This window comes from Theropithecus gelada, chromosome 5 (genome assembly GCF_003255815.1).
Source record: "Theropithecus gelada isolate Dixy chromosome 5, Tgel_1.0, whole genome shotgun sequence".
NCBI lineage: Eukaryota > Metazoa > Chordata > Mammalia > Primates > Cercopithecidae > Theropithecus > Theropithecus gelada.
Window position 1 is genome coordinate 127008955 of NC_037672.1, and position 3257 is coordinate 127012211.

At 43.4% G+C, this 3257-nt stretch overlaps 1 pseudogene; it reads left to right on the forward strand.

The window, feature by feature from the left end:
* Nucleotides 1–3035, forward strand: part of LOC112624366 — a 44483-nt pseudogene extending 41448 nt beyond the window's left edge.
* Nucleotides 3036–3257: the final 222 nt, after the last annotated feature.

The following is a 3257-nucleotide window of genomic DNA, read 5'->3' on the forward strand; positions in this document are numbered from 1 at the left end:
TTTTTTGTATTTTTAGTAGAGACGGGGTTTCACCATGTTAGCCAGGATGGTCTCGATCTCCTGACCTCGTGATCCACCCGCCTCGGCCTCCCAAAGTGCTGGGATTACAGGCTTGAGCCACCGCGCCCGGCCAATTTCCTTTCTTGCCAGCTTAAGTATAACTGGTGCTGCAGTGGCAGGAATTACAAATGTTGTCCTTATCTCCTCTTTCCCCAAGAATTTGCAAAATTCCTGGACACAATCAGAGAAACATTAAATAAAATGAATCGACAAATCAATCCCCCTGCTAGAGTAGTCCTACAAAATAGATGAGCCCTTAATCTACTCACAGTAGCCCAGGGAAGGACATGCTTGTTTCTTCAGGAAGAATGTTGTTTCTGTGTAAATTAATCAGGAAATATCCAGCAAAAATCAAGGGAAGTACAGAAACAGGCCACTTGATTATGAAGAAAACCACTTTCAAATACCTAATTTCTTAAAGAAGGTTCTAGGAGGCTCTATGAGGTCCCTCTGCGGGGACCAATTGCATCTATACTGCTACTTCTCTCCAGTACTTGTCTCTCTAACTTACTGGTTAAATTTGTTTTTTTCTAGAATGTAGCAGTTTCACACCAAGCTTCTGATGATGCAAGGGTATCAGTGAATTATCCCCAAAGACCCCAGAGTCTCCTTTAGACTCTGCTAGACATCAGTTCCATAGAAACATGCTCTCTCTCCCAAGACCCATCTTCCAGGTGTGCCCAACCTTTTAAGTCCCATAACCTGAGACAGTGGTCCATGGGGTCCCTCTACCCACCAATAACTGTAGGTAGAGTCAGCTTTATGCCCCAGGGCAGCAGAAAGTAGTTGGAAGATGAGACCTCTGTCTTAATCCCTAAGATTTGTTCTTGTTATTCTGTCAGAGAGGGTAGGGGAATGTAGAACCCAAAAGAGTTAAAAGAAAATTAATAAATAGGCTTAGCTGGCAGGAAAGAAACAGGGTTAGATGGGAGTGAATGTTTAAGAAACTGGGCCAATTGCAGATGGCTCACTTGCACCCAAACATCAAACCCAAGCACTCAGCTCACTGCCCACTGGCACCCAAATATCCTGGTTCAAGCATTCAGCTCAAGCAACTACCCTTTAAAATACTCATCAAGTCCCTGCTTTGTTGCAGACAGCCTTCCCTCTGCTGTACTGCCCACTGCTTTCTTGCAATGCATCTTCTCTTTTCTCTAATAAATCTGCCTTTCTAAACTCATTACTGTCTTGGTAAATTCTTTAACTGCCCTTGCACGTGCCTCAGGCAGTCACTGACCACGACAGTAATCAGATTAAAGAAAATGATAGAAGAGTAGAGTTGTGAATATATAGAGGAACTGAAGATATAAATAAGGCTTTGGGGTACAGGTTGAATATGTGGGGATTTCAGAAGTTATACCACTCATATATCTAATGTGCTTTCCTGTAGAAATATGCAACAGAATCATCATGATTAATTCATCACCTGATTATGAAAGACATAATTAATTTTTAGGGCATTAACATTTTACTACAGCAATGTTTTCCATCTTTATAGAAATATTTTCATTCACTGATTTTCTATTTGGAGTTCTATATGATGCCAGAAAGCACTATAGACTGTTCTATGTTACATATTTTTATATATTATATGTTTATATTTTTATATTGTATATTTGCTATAAATTCAAAATTATCCTAATACTAAAATATTAAATTGGAAATCATCATGGTAGCTGGGACATATCCTGAAAACTAAGGTCCTCATTGCTGTTCAGTACAGCGGGGCTCAGGTCTGAGTGCTCTCTGTACTACCTCACTTCCACTCTGACCAAACCAATAGCACCCCTGAATTTATTCGCAAATTTCCTGACGGCAAGTTTCCAGCATTTGAGAGTGACGATGGATTTTGTGTGTTTGAAAGCAATGCCATTGCCTACTATGTGAGCAATGAGGAACGGTGGGAAAGTACTCCATAGGCAGCAGTGGAGGTGGTGCAGTGGGTGAGCTCCGCTGATAGCAACGCAGTGCCCCCAGCAGGTACCTCGGTGTTCCCCACCTTGGGCATCATGCATTACAACAAACCGGCTACTGAGAATGCAAAGCCGGAGGTGAGGCGAATTCTGGGGGCTGCTAGATGCTCACTTGAAGCCGAGGACTCTTCGTCTGGCTGACATCGCAGTTGTCTGCACTCTGTTGTGGCTCTATAAGCAGGTCCTGCAACCTTCTTTCTGCCAGGCCTTTCCCAATACCAACACTGGTTCCTCAACTTCATTAACCAACCCCAATTCCGGACTGTCTTATGGAAGGTGAAACTGTCTGAGAACATGGCTCAGTTTGATGCTAAAAAGCTTGCAGAAAGCCAGTCTGAAAAAGATATCCCATGAAAAGGGAAAGGTTCACGGGAAAGGAAGCAGTAGCTCCAGGCTGAGCGGAAGGAGGAGAAAAAGGCGGCTGCCCCCGCTCCTGAGGAGGAGATGGACGAACGTGAGCAGGTGCTGGCTGCTGAGCCCAAGGTCAAAGACTTCTTCGCTCACTTTCTCAGGAGTACCTTTGTTTTGGATGAATTTAAGCACAAGTACTCCAACGAGGACACACACTTTGTGGTGCTGCCCTATTTCTGGGAGCACTTTGATAAGGATGACTGGTCCCTGTGGTAATCAGAATATCTCTTCCCTAAAGAACTCACTCAGACCTTTATGACTTGCAATCTCATCACTGGAATGTTCAAGCGACTGGACAAGCTGAGGAAGATGCCTTTGCCAGTGTCATCCTCTTTGGAACCGACAACGGCAGCTCTATTTCTGGAGTATGCAACTTCTGAGGCCAGGAGCTTGCCTTTCTGCTGAGTCCAGATTGACAGATGGACTACCAGTCATACACATGGCAAAAACCCGCTCCTGGCAGCGGGGAGCCTGGTTGGAAGGTACTTTTCCTGGAAGGAGACCTTCCAGAATATGGGCAAAGAGCGATATTGCCAAGTGAACATCTCTTGCCAATGCCTACCTGCCTGCAGGGTGATGGGGGTCATTTAAGGAAAATGAACACTGAAAAATGAAACTAAACTAAACTAAATAATAAAATAAAATAGAGATGGTCGACAAGAGTCTATTTATGGGATCTCATACTCCATGTTGAAGAATCGGGGAAATATAATATTGTCCTAAGTTGAATTTCTTTTTCTTACTAAAATATACACCCCTTCCCCAGGAATGAAATTCTCTTGTTTTTCTGATGTTTTCCTCAGTCTCTGAAAT